The following is a 19,956-nucleotide window of genomic DNA, read 5'->3' as shown; positions in this document are numbered from 1 at the left end:
AAATTGGTATCTATCATATATATATATATATACTCTATATAGTTCACCTATAGACCCTCCGTGGGTGGAGGGTCTATTGTTCACCCAAATCTGTCGCTGTGTATACAGTTTGATGATCGGTGATAGTAAGATTAGTCTGTAGTACATGATGCACAGTGACGTCAAAGTGTATCAGTGTAGGTGTTGTGTAAAGCGATATATAATTTATAAAACATGTACTAGTTGGCATCAGCGGCGTACGAAATTAACGTTGGTCCGAGACAACAGATTATTGTAAGGCCCAACAGTTCTGCAGACTGTCCCATTGTATTATCCCATTATCCCGTTGTGTTATTACACGGAAGTATGTGAGGAAAATGTGATGTCGTATTTACATGTTTGTGGGGTCATTGTCTGTCTATCACGCACGTCACGGTCCTATCGCCCATTACTTATGTTATACCATGGATGTATAATAGGGGTCCATGGTTATACTAAATGCACATAAACGTAATAATACAGAGAGCTACATACATTCAAAAGTATATAATTGGTGCAATATCACTGTTGGGAGGGGATGCATGAATGGATAAAACCGCTATTATAAGATGAACAACTCCAGTGTGTCTGTAGAACTATCGTCATGCAATGTACATGTTTATCCAAAAACCACCGCACCAAAAAACAACAACAAACAAACAGACACACCCAAAACTAAACATGTCAGTATCAAACCATTGAAATACTCTGTCGAATGAGGTTGTTGACAATATGAGTGATCTCGTGATTGACCCCATGCATAAGTACGAATGTCATGTATAGCTAGGTCATATCAGTGAATTGAAGTAGGGCTGCCACAGGAATACCATCGTAGAGACCTAGGTAAGACATAAATATCTCCATAAATGTATCTATTTCTCTTGCATTTAGTTTGAACTGTGAAAATGTTAGATGTGAATATGCATGTTGCTTTATGGTGGAGTGGAATTTTACTAACTGACTCAACATTTCCTGTGAGAAAACCCAGTGTATTGCCGTTACCTGTGGTTTATTACAGGATAAACCTCTGTTTATATTCGGATATTGACCCGTAGGGGCATGGGCAACCGTGTAGTAGCAATCACCATGGAAACTTCATGTACATTGTTATTGACACTGGAAATCAGACTAAACTGCCAAGTAATGGCTTTCACTGGGTTTTTTTTTCAATCAACTTCAAAACGTTTGGGCGTTTCCATATTGGTAAATCGTGGAAGTATCACCCTGGTCAATATACTTAATGGGTCACCAAGAATAATCTTGATTTATGTTATAGATATTCCGGCATGGACTTCCCTATATTGTTGTCTTGTCATTGTAAATAGTCACAGGTCGCAAAGATGCTGTTCTGTTCGGTCTTTTTTTTCGCGACACAAACGTTCCGGGTATAGGTGTAAGATAAACTAAAGTTTGTGTTGCAAACTATATAGTTAATAATGAGGAAGTATTACGTCTGTTACGAATTCTTTCCATGATATTACATTCAAGTTCCCAACAATCAAAAATATTGTAACCTGCCTTTGGTACCTTCTTACCTTGACAGTATCCACTTTGACTAATGTTACAGTGCTATGTATACTTTTTATGTATGTATGTATGTATGTATGTATGTATGTATGTATGTATGTATGTATGTATGTATGTATGTGTGTGTGTGTGTGTGTGTATGTATGTATGTATGTATGTATGTATGTATGTATGTATGTATGTATGTGTCTGTCTGTCTGTCTGTCTGTATGTATGTATGTAGAATCCACCATTAAAACCCTTTCATAATTTTCCATCAAAGGTCATGGACAAAAACTGTTAATTGTCTTTTTCCTTTAAATCGTGAAATATTAAACAATTTTAATAACATATCGTTTATGTTCATTTTAGTGTTCTGTTCACTGATATATTCAACAATCGTATGTATTGAAGGAAAATACCCTGTCGTGAAGGCTTTGCTTGATCACGCTGTCTCTAACGTTATCAGAAAAAATAAAGCACACTTAACTTAATTTATGTCTGCATTTCCCTACTTCCCCTTTTCGCTTTTCCTTTTTTCGAGTTTACCGACACGCCGCAAAGAGGATATGGGCGGAACATTGTTTTAATAATGTTTTCTAATGTTTTCATATTTATTTAGAAATTCTCTACACCTTTTTCCCGTAAAAACGGTTTGCTAGAGTTTTCTCCAATATTGCAACATTCACTTTTTGAGAACAGGCAGAATTTACGGCGGCGGAGGGGGGGGGGTGTTGAGGAGAAATTTGTGGACACGTATTTAAAGACGTCTCATGAACTGGAGAGAACTGTGCATTGTTATTTACAGAGCGTAATAGACACAATCCAAGAAATTGGGGGTCCTAGGCCATTACTCAAGAGTTTCACTCGTTCTAATTATGGGTTAAAATCTCGAGAATATAGGCATAATTAATAATAATGTGTTGAGTGAAATTGTGGTATCGAAGACAATATTCTAGTACTCCATGACGTTCAATAATGCGTATGGTTTTAAATTGCATGCCTCTAAATAGCCTTCTTCATGATTGTCCTTAAGCAACATTTAAAAAAAATGTTTGTTAACTTTCTGATCACAGAGGCGAAGGCATGAAGATGGACGTAAATTATTACCATTTTACCCTTTTTGAATGCAATATGTAGGGTTGGTGGTTTAAACTTGGGTCGGTCGGGTTATCGAAAACACACTATTATTTTATATGGCCTAATTTCCAAAAGGTGTTCACCGTGTGAGTCAAGCACCCCCTCGTAGACCCTCCCTTAGCAATCATGGGGATGCTGTTCCTATCCCAAATCAAAACTGGGGAGGACCCCCCCCCCTCCCTTCCGTAAATTCTGCTTGTTCCACACCAGATATACTCTAAAATAGGTGGGACAATTTTATCCACATAGTAGGGCAAGAAATGGCAAGACAATTAGTTTATTAATTGAAGCTTCATGAGACAGTTGATTTCTCAGGGATATAATCACGATATGACCTCTGAAATTTTGGGTTGTTTCAGTCTGCGATGAGGGTTTAACTTGGAAGTGTAAGACGATTTTTATGATGATAGCACACTCGAGCAAACATATTACTATCAACCCAACAATATACACCAATGACAACTGTCAATCAAACGTATCAGATGAACTGATTGCTTTGTTGAATGAAATAATTTCATTAAGACACTGCCCCACCCCTGTCTTAGATGTGCTACATCTTAGTGGGATACACAGAAGTATTTAAAAAGGAAAATAAGGAAATCACATGTAAAGTCACGAATGTTCTGCTGTCTTCCTGGTAAAGGAAATCAAAAGTAAACACCAGGAAACCATGTGTGGCACGATTTTCTATTTTACTACATGTAAATTTTAGTGATGGCCGTGTGTATATGTGTTTGTTTGTGTGTGTGTATGTATGTATGTATGTATGTATGTATGTATGTATGTATGTATGTATGTATGTATGTATGTATGTATGTATGTATGTATAAAGAAATGCATATGGAACTTGTATGTATGTATGTATGTATGTATGTATGTATGTATGTATGTATGTATGTATGTATGTATGTATGTCATGAATTCGCGATCTACCAAGTTTCAAAAAGAGGATGTACTTAATTATGACACAGTTCTTTGATCTGTCACTTTCAGAAATGGAACAATATCTCAGGAGACTATGGCGACAATTTAATTTAATTAATCCCCATGACGCTGGCTATTTGATTTTCAATAACTTTCTTCAAGAGAAATCCGAATACTTAGAAAAGTGTGGTAGTTTGCCACGGAATGATGTCAAGGTCCAAATCCTTGGTGATGCTGGTGCCGGAAAGACTAGCTTAAGGAAGAAACTCATGGGTGAAAATTTTGATCCTAATGAAGGCAAGACCGTAGGTGTGGATACACGGATGTGTAAATCTGTTGATGTTGATGAAAAATGGAAATATATCAAATCAGATCAAAATGAGTACCGAGACAAGATGTCATGGTTACTTGCAAAGACAGTGATAGAAGAAAACAGTAAACGTGAAAATACTCAGGAGCGAATGGGCCTTTGTGGGTTTCTGCTCATTTTTCTTCTGTTTTCTTTTTGTGCAGAATTAAACATAATCTTGGCTTTGAACTTCCCAATGGAGAACAGATTTGTGATGTCGCTAGCCACAATTTTTATCACATTTGCATTGTTTGCAGACAAAACAACTTCGTACAAACTTGCCACAGGATTGTCGTTGGCTCTTGTGTGTATCGAAAAACTTTGTAATTTCAATGAAAAGTATATACATGCAATTGTTAACCATACGACAGAATCGTCATATGTATTGATATGCGGAGTATATTGTTGTACAGTAATTGGTGGATTTCTCCTCGGTATACTTTTAAGTACGAGTATTATCCATAAGGTGTTATTTGGATTTTCACTCCTGTTGGCCCCATGCGACGACAGGTATGGAGCTATCCCTTCTTTCGAATTTCAAATGACAATAATGACAGGTCAAGTTGTTGGGTTCCTTGCACACAAAACGTACATAAAGCTTCGTGGAAAGAATTTCAACACTTTTACAATGTGGCGAAAGTTAAAATGGGCCATGGTTGTCGTGGTTATCTTGCTATCATTACTGATTTCATTTGGATTCATGACACCAACTATCTCTAGGTTGTCTGTGTACACTGTGACCTCTCACACTCTGATTGTTTTCGGAATATCTCTCGGAGTGGAGTTCGGACCCACAGTGACCGGTATTTTACATCTCAGTGCTCCCATCTTCTTCCCAATACATACATTGTTTGGATTATGGGTTGCTCATATGTGTGGATATACTCTACCGACTTCTTTAACGACATCTTCGGTTATTGCAGGTGTTTCTTCTTTGTTCATTTTAGCGACTGAGTTGTACCTTTCAAAGAATGCAGAGACTGGTAGTAAGGTACCTGTTAGATACGTCACTCAACATGTTATGAGTTTAAAAGAATTCAAAAGATCAAGCCTTCCTGTGAAACTGAGCCTTTGGGATTTCCCTGGCGACGAGCTTTACTACAACACGCATCATGTTTTCATAGCTTCACGTGCGATATTCCTGGTAGTTTTCAATCTAGTCAAATGTGCAGAATCAATAGAAGGTGTGATGACACGCCTCCTTTTTTGGCTTCACTCAATAAGTACACACACATCGAACCCAAACTCGTTAATTTTCATCGTTGGAACACATAGGGACACGGTCAGTGCAAATTTTAGACATACAGTTGCGGACTATTTGAAGAGGATGTTGTATGCTTCGAACTCTATGTACTGCAACCGTCTAGTGATCAACTTGGACAATACACCTCTCTGGGTTATTGAAAACTCTATACGTTCTGATGAAGATGTAAAGAAGCTGCAATCTGAAATACGAAAACGATGTATGGCCATTGACAGCACTGAAAAGTCTTTTCCAGTTCGTTGGCTCAGATTTAAAAGTATACTCCAAGGAAGTTCTGTAAAGCAATCGGCGTGTTGGATAAGACTGATGTCAGTTTTGCGCAAGTTGAAATGCCCAGCGTCCGTGAACTTGAAGGGATTTATACCATTTAAGGATATCTTTGAATATGCACAAAAACACTGTGGTATCAAAAGCAGGGAAGAGATGGTTCGTATGCTGCAATTCTTCCATGATACCGGTCACGTAATCTACATCAACAGCGACGAGGTGCTACGACATTTTGTGTTGATGAATCCCCGGCTTCTTATAGATGCTTTCAAACTGATTGTTAACGTACCCGAAGAGAGGGACAGAATGCCAACTCTCGCAAGTAAATGGAACCGTCTTGCCAGCGATGGTTTTATTCATCACCAGCTTCTTGAAAGCTTATTGGATACCATCACAGATTACCCAGGTGTACTCGTTACACTTCTTCAGTGCTACGATTTCCTGTGTCCTCTAGGAAGAATATTATGTCCACCACACGGTTTTAAGGTTGATGAATACATAATTCCATCTATGAGACCTGTCTACAACGGAGATCCAGACGATCTTAGTCCTGCACAAGCTAAACGGTTCTATTTTGATTTTGGATTCTTCAAACCAGATTCAATATATTCAAGACTTGTTTCCAGGTGCATCCAGATCTCACGTCATTACAAGGTGTACCATAACATTGGAAGATTCACCACTGAAGAATTCTCTTTCAGAATCGTTTTAAAGGAGCAGTCACCAGAACAACATCTTATCAGTGTCGACGTTGGCTTGGTGCAAGGATCCAACCCGTATAGACTCATCGGTAGACTGAATTCCTACGTCCAAGCAATACGTTGCAGGGAGTTTCCAGACCTCAAATATCGATGTGGCTGTCTCTGTCAATTCCCATCTCCACATGAGGGCGCCATGAGTGAGAATGTACTGCATATTCTACCACTGTGTACCCAAGAAGATGAATTTCCAGCCATTGGATCAACCGTCACTGCATTTTGCAGAGCACCCCAACAGATCAGATTAATTCCAACTAACTGGGATGAAAATGTAAGTCGAATATTTTGTCAAGTGTGCAGTGCATCTATATTACATGTTGCAATATAGACAGGATATATATTGCACCATGGATACTAGTCTTGCTGCTAGACGTTCGGGCTTTCTTTCGATGCTATAACTATAAGCGAACGAAGTTCATAGCGTTGTTCGGCTGTGTGTCGTATTTTATCGGAAGAACATCCGAGGGCTAGCTGATAGACTACATGGATACTTGCCAGACAAGTCAAATTTATATCGCAAATGGTTAATATACGAGACAAATTATAAATTAAATAAATTGCGACTTATTACGCGATAATCTCAAAACTTGGCAATCTAAGTCTAAATTGTAAACGTTCATTAACCACATCCCATAGCAATATAAACGTTCATTCTGCATGTAATAAACATTTTAAAAACTCCCCATGAACGTTTAATTACTCCTTCTGATCGGGATGTCATTTGCCCCCCCCCCTCCATACCAGGCATATAACTTAAGATCTTCATGCGTAAAAAGCCCATGTTTAGGCAGTAACATCTGTGTAATGATCATAATACCCAAACTAGAGGAATAAACTACATAGACGTTTCAATCTTGAGTTGTGGCTGGCATTATCGTTGTTTTTATCATAATTTTATGTATTTTGTAATATTTGTCTTTCCTTATCCAAGCCTGGAGTAACCCTTGACAGGATGTCGAATATTCGTGACACTCGCCAGGAAAGAGTAGAAGGTACGTTTATCTTTAATAATTCTTTCGTTTTCATCAATTAATCATCAGATGAAAGTTCTCGGGGGTTTATGATATCTCACAGACACGTTTTGAAAACAGTAAATACAAATGTAATTGACCCCCCCCCCCTCCCTCATTTTCCAACCTTTTTATATATATATTTCAGAGGATAGCCCAGCACTTTATGATATCTACGTCAACTGTAGTCAACGAGACAATGACTGGGTGAAGGATAGCCTGGTTCGTGTTCTACAGAACTCAGAATACCCTCGCTATGTTAAAGTCAATGCTTACACCAACGGAGACGAGAACGCAACCTACATTAAAAACTGCCCCGTCAATATAGTTCTTATCAGCAGGTTTTCGGCACAAGACAAAAGATGTGAAGATGAAAGGGAACTTGCATACCTTCACCACAAAGATACTTGTAACGTTATTCATATTTTTATGGATAACACACATAGGGACGTTATCAGGATCAAAGAATCTCTGCTCCCATCACATGTCTGTATGGATTACATCGGGTACAAAGCAACTCGGGAGGACCAAGTATTCTTTGAGGAATTACTCGAGCTGATCACTAATGCATTGCAACCTTGTTATGTACCTTAAATGACAATAACACAGCGAAGAGGTACAAATATTTGCATATTAACATATGAACCAAGTCCTCTCCTCCGTTTAACATTGACATCGCGCGAAGAGTTCCACTAAGCATTCATGTAAGATTTTAGTACGTGGCATTTCAAGAGAAAATAGAAAGTTAGACATTTCGAAGACTGCAATGACTACACTAACCAATGAACAATGAACTGTGTACTGTGGTAATCGACACTTTTCTTTCTGTCCAAGTTATCATTTGTCACACTTCTACCTGGTTTACTTCTTCCTTGGATAATGGGCACTAATTAAGTCGAAATATCTATCACTAAGACTTATCTTTCATCTTTACTGAGTTTCAATCTTTTTTCTTACTGAAATACAACTTTGTTGGTATACATAATAATATAACAAATAAATGTATGATCGTACGACAATTGTAACCTTGCGTGTGCGTCGTGTTTTGTGTGTGTGTGTGTGTGTGTGTGTAATTGAAGTGCATCATAACTACAACATACAATCCATATCAAGCCATAGACCTGTCTGTGAATCAACCAAGATATTACATAACTCTGAGTGTATACTGCTGCATGTTATATGAAATTATCAGGTGCAGCCAACGAAGCTGTTCGTGAAAAAAGCTGTGCGTACACGATTTTTGAGTGGGCGGGCAATTTCCGAGCTTGGCCGGACACGTTTACTATGGAGTGAGTGAGTGAGTGAGTGAGTGAGTGAGTGAGTGTTAGTTGGTGAATGAATTACAAACTACATTTACTTTAGTGACAAGATTTTTTTGGCAACAAGAAACTACCTGTAGCTTTATGATATGATGGAATTATAACAAAAGTTACAACTCATTCACAAGACGGGTGTGATTTTTTTTGGGGTGGGATGTGCTCCTGAGTGTAAGTAATGACTCAGACAGTCGAGGACAATTACTTATACGGAACCTGCAGGTACTATGTATGCTGGGCCTGTGTGACTCCGGGATAGCCTTGACAGTTCCACAGTGATGTGATACAGAGCATGCAACATAACATTGTCACACCCCCCCCAAAAAAAAACCAAACAAACAAAAAACAAAAAAACAAAAAAACACCAACCAAACAAACAAAAAACAACAACAAAAAAACCCCCCAAAAAACAAACAAACAAACTAACAAACCCTGAAAGGATTGCAGTGTGATTTTGTTTGTGTGCAAGAGCTTAGTTGGTTTATAGATCGTTGGTGGAGGAGGGTCTATGGTTGGCTGCATAAAAAAGAAAGGAACTATCAGCACAATTCTTTTTTATAAAAAATAAAACAAAAATAAGTATAATACAATTCAAATACTAAGTATGGCAAATTGGAATGTAGTCTTGCTGCTAGACGTTCGGGCTTTCTTTCGATACTATAAGCGAACGAAGTTCGCAGTGAGGGCTTGCCCGAACATGTTCCATCCTCGATAGCGATGTTCGGTCGTGTGTCGTATTGTATCGGAAGAACATCCGAGGTCTAGCAGATAGACTAATTGGAATGTGCAAGTGTTTGCAAATATAGTATAGTAGGTATTTCAATGAGAGTCCTGTATGTTGTGCACATCCCATCCATTCATGAAAAATGAAACCGAGACAGAATGCAGTAGTGTATAGTTTTCAACTCCTCTGTGTATTTATTAGGACAACCAGGTTCATTTGTTAAGACTTGACATCTGTCACAATAAAGTACGATCACTACTATGTAAACTATATACTACTATTTATCTACACATAAACATACCTAAAGAACTTGGGCCTATTTTCTACAATAAACTAGATGATCCAATGTTATGAATATCATCTACAACATTTAAATAAAAATACATAATCAAACACAAGGTTTGGTATTACATGGATGCTACAATTACTTGCAAAACAGAATACAACAGCATATATAGTAATTCAAATAAAATGAGCTTACGTGATTTGTGATCAAAGTACCTTAATACTGGAGAGAGTTGCATTACATTTCAAAGAACTGAAGAAAATAAGTGTCATACCTGTACAAACGAGACAGTTATTGAGTATTGGTCATTTGGCATCAGTGTTTACATGAAACAATAACTTGAATTGATTAGACAGTTCAATGACATTGTTCAAATCATTCGTCATATGAGACACGTGCCTTGATTGGTTGGTTGCAAGTATTGACTTTACAGAAAAGGCCAATGAGGACCCGCCACACAAATTTGATAAACATATGTTGTGTGACATTCACGTCATATGAATTGCTTGTCTTGATTGGTTAAGGTTGAAAGAATCAACATTATGAAAAGCCAATGAGAGTCATCCTTGCATATAGTCATATACGTATTTCAGATTATCCTGACTGGTGCATTTTTTTTTCTATTAATATACAAAAATAGATTACAAAAATATGTATCAGTTGTTGACTTGAGGCTATACATTTCAAAATCTTTTAATCTTGGGTTCTTTCTCATAAAAGCATGATGAAAGACAAAAACATCCCCCAATTTATCACTTATGATATACAGACATTGAATAGTTGCCAAATGTTGAAATACTGAATACAATAAGTATGAACTTGAACATGAAGTAAAGTGGACATGAAGTTTGTTTAAAAAAATTATGATCTCATAAATGATAGGATTGCTTCACAAATATTAGCCGAAAAAATACATAGATGATTAACTCTGTATACTTAAACCAAAAGTGTAAGTATCAAGTCTATAGTTAAGTATATTCTCTCTATCTTGTCACCTGTAAACATACATATACACATATCTGAGAGTTGTAAAGATGGGGACAAAAGCCACAAGCATTTCTTTTATGTTCAGCACCATTAAGGGATCATTTTTGTGAGTTCGAAATTTGGAGTTGTCGTTATAAAATGTCTACATTTCTGAGTTCGATATGTAAACCATTTTGCAGCAAAACAGATCATATCAAAAGATGTGACACTTTGCATATTCAAAACGAAGTCTTGGTGATAGTCTTGTTGATTTCATGCTTTCTTTTGACCAATTGTTCTTGTCAAAGCTGACTGTCACATTCTTTGCTGTACTCTGCATTGCAGTAAACCTAAATCCTAGAATTATGTTGAACATCTGTTCATGTATCTGTGAAAATTCAAACACTTTAATGCCCAGGAGGCTACAACATCACAGAAGATGAAATTGTTACAGCCCATTGTTACAGCTCCTCGGTGTGTTTTAATCATAAGACACATATTCACAATTGAAATTATAACATTATAATAATAAAATTGTGTGCCACATACATGTCAACCAGATTCATTGGGTATCACTTATATACAATAGCACTGGGATAAGTTCATGTTTATAGAGAGACTCTGAAATATACAAATCACCTTGTGAATTCAAAAACACAAATTGGAGTTGCTTACATCAAATAATACAAATCTTAAAACATGCGGCTGCAAGAGATCAAAATTTCATGTGTTTTCTCTCATTAGTATATCATGTACAGGGCAACCACCTGCATATGTTTAAATTGAAATTAAATTTAAGTAAACTTTGCAATCAATCCAAAGGAAATCAGTTATGATTTTCAAAAAATGTACTTAAAAACCATTATCAATATTTTGATAAGTATATATAATTGTTTAGCACCAGGCAAGAAATGTGGGCAAAAGGCAAATGACTGGTGTCTTGACAATTGATTATTTTAAGTGGCCATATGGATGAGGATCGGGTTATTTATTTTGGATTTTGGATTTATAAAACAATTTCATCATGACTTCCTACTTGAAAAAATCAATGTGAAAACACATCTAGACCAAATCTGTGTTTGTAACTCAATACATTGCAAAAAAGCTAAAAATGTGTCAAAAGTTTGTTATTGTATGTGCAATAACAGAGATTTTACACATTTATTAATCTTTCGCAATGTATTGACTTAGAAACAATGACTTGACATACAACATGTATGTTGTTTCACATTGGCTTTTCAAGTAGGAAGTCATGATAAAATTGTTTTATAAATTACAAATCCAAAATAAATACCCATTCCTCATCCATATGGCCACTTTAGATGTGTTAGAACCAGATTTAGGCCAACAATTAGTGGTTCCAACAAGGAATGTTGCCAGGCAAAACCAGTATTCATTGAATATATTTTAATACATAGGTGCCATGCACAATGGGGATGTAGAAGTAGTCAAGTTGAAATGTTGATTATCAGTTAGAAAATAAACAATTGCAGCCATTACGATTATCAAGACTATGTGTAATGTTTTCATTAGAAGCCTATTTCTACTGCACTGTGAAAGAATAACAATGCTTTTCAGTGTTCAATGTGATTGGGCAAAGGACCCTGCTGTGTTTATTGTGTCTCTGTTATTGTTAGTCTAGAGTTGAAATATCTCTGAAGTTGTGTGTCAAAAACATAATGTCCAATGAGTGAAACACCAAGCCTACATCATTTTTTTTAGGTATAAACATGCAGAAAAGAAACACAAATCACATTTCACTACACACATAAAAAATCTCTGATATAATAAAGATATTTTCAAGGAATAGTTTGAGTGTTTTCAAAATAAATCTTATATTTTAGAATCTGTAATCTTCAATCTCCAAAAGAAGATTTGCTTGATTAAGAGGCAAAAGTCATACACCATGGGTCTTGAATTAAAAAGTAATACTGTTGTTACAATAACACTGTATAAAACAATTTGGATAAAACATCTGGGTTTTTATATGAAACCATAACAATATTTTTTGTGTAAAATCAATAATAGTTTGAGTAATCTAATAATGTTCATCATACAAAATATATAATTTGATTTCTGGCATGTCAAATTTTTGATTTGTACTTTTTCTAATTAGACTATGTCAAACCATCTTGTAATAGGAAAATATAAAATACAGGGAACCATTAATTTGCTTCATCTCTGCCAGTTGTACGAATAGAAAAATGTATAGTTAGTTCACAAAGGCACTTTTAAAACGATTATCACACAGTTAGCATGCCCTGCTATAAAGTACATGTATACGTATGGGTAGAAGATGGAGAATATATACAAACTCTGCAAATGTGTAAAAGTAAAAATTAATTCAAACATATTATGTCTTCAGTGCAAATGGCAATAAATTATCTGTAGCTGTAACATATACATTTTGAGTAAAACAGAGATAAATATTTACTCTTCTATTAAGCATGGGTGGTAGGATGGGGAGGGGGGTAAACCAATATTATGATTTTAAGGTATTTGGTTGACATGTTTGTTTTAGTAACCGTTCCTTTTGTTCGAGTATCCTGTGTGGGGTAATAGAATGAATGTTACATCGTCCTTGTACACCGACATCCAATCTTTCCAGCCTTATTCTAACAAAAGATAAGTTGCCGGCTCCCTTCCTCTTCCTCTGATCATCATCCTTAGTAACTCCATAGATGGTGAATAGCTTTTCATCATACTCACACTCTCTGAAGAATGCTTCACATATCAAACCGAGGATTTTGTATGTTTTGTCCTCATCTTCATAGGCTTCGGGTATAGCATAGTTGTGCCGTTCACAGTGAGCCTTTAGCATATCCAACATGACTGAGACACGGAGTTTACTCTTCTCTCTTCCCTTGAAATTCTTACTGATATAATGTGTGGTCAAGGTTAAGAAATCGTGATCGCTATCACCATGTAATTGCTTTAACATGTTAACCAAGGGTGCCACCTCGTTAGGTTTTTTGTGTTCGAGCTTAGTGAAACACCCTTGGACAATTTTACACTTGGGAAAGGTATTCTGTATGATACCGACAAGACGTAATCCATGTAATATTGTGATAGGGTATTTGTTGCGACCTTCATGCAGGAACTGTCTTCTAAATTCTCTTTCTACTGATTTAGGCACTATCTTGGCTTCTGAGTCATCAGAACATTGGTAATATACAAGTACAAATGCTCGGAATAAACTTTCAAAGATGTCTCGGGTTGTAACTTTAATTCCATCATCTTCTGGGCTTTCTTGGTACTTTGCAGCTGATTCCTCTGAACTATCTGTTGTATGTTCCTTGTCACTTGTTTCTCCATCTATAAGTTTCTGTGATTTTCCTGTTTTGTCATCTTTACTGGCTTCTGCTTCATCACTAACTTCACTGTCTGGTTTCGGTTCAGGTGTTCTTCTAATTCCATGCACCATTGCAGTTTTTTCATCATACAGACAATTAAAGAATAAAGCATTACATCTGTGTAAGCAAAGATCTCGTTGTAAATTTGTCCGACTTGACAGTGACGGTGGAAGTTTAAGCTCCCTTTCTTGACATTCTTGTAGTAACAAATCAACAACAGAGTCAGCACTTACTGCACTGTTTGGGCATATTTCATAGTTTCGTGCAAAGAAGTCTATGGCTGCTGTTTGGAAATCTGCCATTTCTAGCACTGTGCCTGGTTTGAATAATGCCAAAATAGGTACAGGTGAGGCTTTCTCTATTCCTATGAAGCGCTTCCACTTACCACTGTAATCGCAGTCATTGAATGTAGTTGTCACCGCATACGTCATTGCAAATATATCAATGTACACATGATCCTTGAAGCCATGGTCTTCACAGTATTTATCAAACTCAGCGAGGAGCTGTGATCGTTTCATAATCTCTGTGCTATCTGGTGTACACTTGTAGTTTGCCAGGAGAAATGCTCGCACTAGTGCTATTCTATGCCGTCTTGTCGGATCATCTAATTCATCTTCTATTTTATCTTCAGTGCCTTGCTCATGGACATTTAAGTTTTTGTATTTCTTCTGTGTTCTAGACTCGTATCTACTCGTTCTACACATTTTGTCACTATAGCCATTCATTATAATGATTTGCTTGGGTTTTTTCACTTCCATTTCATCAACTGGATTTGGTTTTCTCTTTCTTGAAATAAACCTGTTGTTGTCACCATACATACCCTGCGAGGCTTCCCGTGACAAATCCTCACCACCATTCAAAGATGTCTTGTTAATAACTGCAGTTTTTTCATAAACATCTGTCGCATTCACATTTGACACTAGATCCAATGTACTCTCAGCTTCTGATGACAAATTATTTTCGTACTTTGACTCTTTGGAATTCTGAAGTCTCCGTTTCTTTCTCGTAACAGTTGTGGAGACTGTTTCTTTGGCACCAATAAAGGTTGGAATGGCAGTAGGTTTGCTAACATCTGTATTAAGAGCTATTAGTGAAGGCGTGGCATCCAGGTCAGTTGCATCTACACTGTCATCAGAGGTATAATTGTAATCAACAGCACCAGTGGGTGAGGATGGGGGAGAAAGGGCACCATCAGATGCAATCGATGTATTACGTACTACTATGGAAGGCTTAGGGTTTTTAGCATTGGTTCTTTTCTTTGGTACTAAAGTATAATATTCGTTATCTATATCTCTATCATTGGACAGTGGATCTGTTAGAAAACCATCTTTATTGATTGAAATATCTGCAACTGCAATCTGAAAGTCGCCTTTAGCAATATTCGTCTTGTCTGACACAAAAGCATCTGTTTCGACTGCAACATCACTTACTTCGACAGCAAATGCAGATTGATCAATGGAAGTTGTTTTATCACATAATACTGCATCTGTTTCAACAGCAACATTCATAGTCGTGACATAAAAATCAGATTTGCTGATGTAAGTTTCTTTGTCATATCCTGTAGGTTCAGTTTCCATGGCAACATCAATTACAGCAACTTTAAGTTCTCCATCATCTATACTTGTTGTTTTGTCAAATACTATGGCATCTGTTTCAACTGCAGCAGTACAAACTTCAACAGCAAATGCAGTATCCTCAATACAGGTTGCTTTTTCAAATACTGTAGGTTCAGTTTCAACTGCAGCTTCAGTCACTGCAACTCTAAATTCAGATTTATCCACAAAGGTTGCTTTATCTGACACAACAGCATCTGTTTCAATTGCTACATCAGTCACTTCAACTGCAAAAGCATTTTCCTCAATACAGGTTTCCTTGTCTCTCACAACAGCATCTGTTTCAATTGCTACATCAGTCACTTCAACTGCAAAAGCATTTTCCTCGATACAGGTTTCCTTGTCTCTCACAACAGCATCTGTTTCAATTGCTACATCAGTCACTTCAACTGCAAAAGCATTTTCCTCAATACAGGTTTCCTTGTCTCTCACAACAGCATCTGTTTCAATTGCTACATCAGTCACTTCAACTGCAAAAGCATTTTCCTCGATACAGGTTTCCTTGTCTCTCACAACAGCATCTGTTTCAATTGCTACATCAGTCACTTCAACTGCAAATGCAGTATCCTCAATACAGGTTGATTTTTCAAATACTGTAGGTTCAGTTTCAACTGCAACTTCCGTCACTGCAACTCTAAATTCAGATTTATCCACAAAAGTTGCTTTATCTGACACAACAGCATCTGTTTCTATGGCAACATCAGAGACTGCAACACTAAAGGAAGTTTTGTCCACAAATGTTGATTTGTCTGATACAACAGCATCAGTTTCAATCGCTACATCAGTCACTTCAACTGCAAAGACACTTTCATCAATAAATGTTTCCTTGTCTGACACAACAGCATCTGTTTCTATGGCAACATCAGAAACAGCAACATGAAAGGCAGTTTTATCCACAAAGGTAGCTTTGTCTGTTACCAAAGAATCAGTTTCAACTGCAACATCAATTACTGCAACAGAAATTTCATCAGGATCAATATCGGTCGCTTTGTCCGACACAAATGCAATAGTTTCAACTGAAACATCGGATGTTGCAATGGCAATCTCATTTGCATCAATATCCGTAGCTTTGTCTGATACAAATGCAACAGTCTCAACTCCAACATCTGTTGTGGCAACAGCAATCTCATCTGCATCAATATCCGTAGCTTTGTCTGATACAAATGCAACAGTCTCCACGGCAACATCTGTTGTGGCAACAGCAATCTCATCTGCATCAATATCCGTAGCTTTGTCTGATACAAATGCAACAGTCTCAACTGCAACATCTGTTGTGGCAACAGCAATCTCATCGGCATCAATATCCGTGGCTTTGTCTGATACAAATGCAATAGTCTCCACTGCAACATCTGTTGTGGCAACAGCAATCTCATCTGCATCAATATCCGTAGCTTTGTCTGATACAAATGCAATAGTCTCAACTGCAACATCTGTTGTGGCAACAGCAATCTCATCTACATCAATATCCGTAGCTTTGTCTGATACAAATGCAACAGTCTCCACTGCAACATCTGTTGTGGCAACAGCAATCTCATCTGCATCAATATCCGTAGCTTTGTCTGATACAAATGCAATAGTCTCAACTGCAACATCTGTTGTGGCAACAGCAATCTCATCTGCATCAATATCCGTGGCTTTGTCTGATACATTTGCATAAGTTTCAACAGCAACATCAGCAGTTGTAAGGGTACCATATGATCTCTCTGTTAAAACAGCAGCATCTTTTAGTAAGCTAGCACCTTCAGTTTCAACATAAACATTCGCTGTACAAATGAATGCAGGATTATTTCCTCCAACACATGCATCGACATGCGGGAAGGCTTTGTCAGATGTGCCAATGCAAACATCAACGCTATGTGGAGCACCAAGTTCTTCATCTGTATTAACGCTGACATCATGTTTCCAAAGGTTATCTGTCCCAGAGGTAGCATTGGCTGTTCGAATCTTCAGAGTTTTGGTGGATTTATTTCTCCTAGGAATGCGGACAGTGTTAACAGCAACATCTATGCTTTCAATTTCAACAGTAGAAACAGATGCATCCATCTTAGAAATGTCAGTCGTGCCAACAGCTGCATCTGTTGTTGCAATTTGTGTATCAATAGATACATTATGGGATACATTATTTACTTTCCTATCTGCTTCATCCTCTGCTCCTTGAAGATTAACTGTGAAATGAAACATACAATGTATATCATTAATCTTCTCATTTAAGTATTTTTATTGAATAACACATTTACACTAAGCCACTTTTTGTCTCGCGGCGATATAACACTCAACATTCGAAATTGAAAGAAAGAGAATGACCAAACAATAACAATAACTTTGTTGTTTACGATCTTTGTTCGTGCTATTTTCAACTGAATGTATGTTTCGGTGTATTACATGTTTTCATTGGTTCAGTGAATTCACTCAGCACTCTTGTGTGGCTCGGGAAAACCTATGGTATTGTGTCAGATGTATGTAACGAGTACTCGCAGAAGAACAAACAACAGTTAACGTAACAGCCAAAAAGAAATCATGTGTGTACACTACATCGGATTTTAATCAGATTGATCACACTGCAACACTTCCATTCATCTTGTCACAATGGATTTACACACAGAAACAAAACAGTCAAAATTTTTTTTAGAATTTGGCATCTTTTAACCTACCTTCATCAACCATGCAGTAACAGAATTTCTTCCGGCTAATACAGCGCTGACACCTGACATGTCCACAGGTTACTGTAATATAAAGATCTTCTGTTTCTGTATTGTCACATTGCACACATATAAGTTGATTATGTTTGGGGTCACTGAGTTCATCCACAGTTTCCATGCTATTGCAAACTCCGATCTCTGGCACAGGATTAGATTCCGGCTCTTCTTCTGTGTCAGAAATTGGTTCTGTCTTTATTCGGATTTGTGTAAAATCAATTGGAGGGTTATTTATCTGTAAGTCACATGGTTCACTTTCACCTGTGAGGGCGCCACGGCAGCTGTAATCCAATGGCTCATTCTGTTCTATGTCTAGACTGTCTTCTTCGTTCATGGTTTTCAAACTGAAGTCTAGTGGTTCATCAAATGAATCACTTTCTTCTGAGTCAGGTTCGAAATCAAATACAGGTGGCATGTTGATTAGTGGTTGGTTGTAGTCTTCAGGTTCAAAAGCTACAGAGATAAAAACAATTGACAGGAGAATGTGAAAACTGATTGATTGCCTGTAATTGTGGAACAAATTATGTTGTGTGTGTGTGTGTGTGTGTGTGTGTGCATTAATTTACTAATGTATGAGTCTCCATGTGTGTGTGTGTGTGTGTGTGTGTTTTTTCGGTGCATACAGTTACTTGTGTATGTGTGTTTGTGTCTGGGTCTCTGTGTGTGCATTTTTGTGCATACATTTACTGTGTGTCTGTGTCTGTGTGTTTTTGTGCATATATTTACTGTGTCTGTGTCTGTGCATCTTTGTGCATATATTTACTGTGTGTCTGTGTCTGTGTCTGTGTCTGTGTCTGTGTCTGTGTCTGTGTCTGTGTTCAATTATGTGGTCATTGCCTATCATTGTGAGTATTAGTTTTCAACTCTAGGCCTTAAAATATCAAATACAAAAATTTCAGACACCAAATAATCCCAAAGGACAGCTACAAAGAAAATGCACTTTAAGTTATATTATTTAAAATAAGTCACTTCTCACGGCACTATTTAAAAAAATAAAAGGAAAACTTACCTTCCTCCTCATACTGGTTGCCAAGCCACCCAGTATTTCTTCCAGGCTGTGGATACATATTATGATACTCCCCACTTTCCTCCATTCTCACATTACCCTGGAAACAGATATCAAAGTAAAGATAATCATTTCTTGTTCTGAAATAGATGGAACATCAACAGGTTTAAATACAAATTATAAAACTTCTCTATATTTTACATAATGTAAGTTTCTGGCAATTTTTTTGTTTGTACTATAAAGACATCACGTCTGCAAAATTACATACACATTCACAATATGTTAAAATGTCATGGCAACACCTGTCATGTACAATAATGTCACAATTTTATTTTTAAAGCCTTCATCGCATGCATCAAATTTAATATTAACTATACTGGAATGGTTTAATCATAGATGGTTTCTATATCCAATATCTATGGTTTAATTGAGGTATGTATACTGCTGTAGTACAAAAAACATTGCATTTTCACTTGCATCGATAACATACCATTATGTACTTGTGCCCATTTTGAAAACCAAGTTTTAAGTAATAATATCAATATTACTGACACACATTCACTGATATACAGTCTAGCTATGGAATTAAAAATATTGCAAATACTGTAATTTAGTCACAGCTAATATCCAAGCTTTTCTAGCAGCTCATTTTGGTCAGAATTTACATGAAACATACGGTACCTAGCCTAGCATTATGACAACATGTGACTATATATATTACACTCAGTTTTAACACTAGCAATCAACAAACATACTCTTT

The sequence above is a fragment of the Glandiceps talaboti genome, chromosome 8 (assembly GCF_964340395.1).
Source record: "Glandiceps talaboti chromosome 8, keGlaTala1.1, whole genome shotgun sequence".
NCBI lineage: Eukaryota > Metazoa > Hemichordata > Enteropneusta > Spengelidae > Glandiceps > Glandiceps talaboti.
This window is presented reverse-complemented; position numbering follows the sequence as displayed.